Source organism: Suricata suricatta, chromosome 10 (assembly GCF_006229205.1).
Source record: "Suricata suricatta isolate VVHF042 chromosome 10, meerkat_22Aug2017_6uvM2_HiC, whole genome shotgun sequence".
NCBI classification, from domain to species: domain Eukaryota; kingdom Metazoa; phylum Chordata; class Mammalia; order Carnivora; family Herpestidae; genus Suricata; species Suricata suricatta.
Window position 1 is genome coordinate 15706430 of NC_043709.1, and position 1366 is coordinate 15707795.

Below are 1366 nucleotides of genomic sequence, written 5' to 3' on the forward strand. Positions count from 1 at the left end.
GCACTGGGTGTTGTATGGAAATCAATTTGACAATAAACTATTTTTAAAAAATTAAAAAAATAAAAAATAAAAAAACAAAAAGAAAAAAAACCCATAGGTCAAGCTGTACACAGATAGGCGAGGAGCCACTTTATTAGGCTTACAAACCACAAGAGAAAGAATGCTTGCTAACAAGTTGTTTGAGAAAGTCCTTTCTTTGATGCAAGCACAATGGGGGCACTATGTGTGTTGGTCTTGGACCTGGGTTTCCCACATCCTTATCCATCCTCATAACTGAAGTCAGCACAAGGTAGAAGGTAGACCTTGCAAAGGCACTATGTTCTGTCCTTGTCTTCTACTTCTAATCTCCAGTTTAGGCTCCAATTCTCTTCAGACCAGACTCAAAGGGACTATGTTTTTGACCTTAAATTTATTTCTTATCTCCTAATTAGTCTCCTTTTCTCCGGGCCAGACTCAAATTCAAGTTTTGTGTTTTTAACTCCTTTAAGTCTATATTTTGGGTCTGCAAGGCTCATGAGAAGAGCCTTTTGTCAAACATTTATAATATTTTGATCTAAAATATCTTATGCAGGGACAGGAAAATGTTTTTTCTTATGCGGTAGCCGTGTGGGGAATATTGGTCTGATATGGAATGCTGTGAGGACTAATTAATGACAACAGGCTTATTTTCAACATAAGCAGTAGTAGTAGAAGGAGATACCAGTTTCCCCTCACATGGTAGGAGCTGTGTAAACGTCTGCCATTTCCTCTCTGTGACTGTGTCATCCAGTAAGGTCGATGCAGCTTCCCACACATAAGACCTTTTCTTACATTATTTCCTTAATAATTTCCTTTCTTTCTTCTCCTTTGTCTCTTTTTGGATCTCCTAAAATTAGTTCCTTATCTTTTCTCTCTTAATTTATTTTTAAAATATTTTTTAATGTTTATTTATTTTTGAGAGAGATAGCAAGAGGCAGAGGTGTGTAGAGAGAGGAAGACACAGAATACAAAACAGGATCCAGGCTCTGAGCTGTCAACATAGAGCCCAACATGGGGCTCGAGCCCATAAACTGTGAGATCATGACCTGAACCAAAGTCTGACACTTGCTGACTGAGCCACCCAGGTGCCCCTTCTTATTTTCTATCTCTTTGACTTTTTTACTTATTCTAGAAGATATCTCCTGACTTTAATTTACACCCCTTCTATCATTTTTACATTCCAACTATCACATTTTTAATTTCCAAGAGCTCTTTCTATATTATTTTTTGTAGTAACTTTCTCTTTTGTCATGAATGCAATATTTTCTTCTATTTCTTCTAATGTTTTAGTATAATATTGTTTTATTTTAAAAATTCTTTGTGCTTCCTGAAAATGAGATTGTTCTAC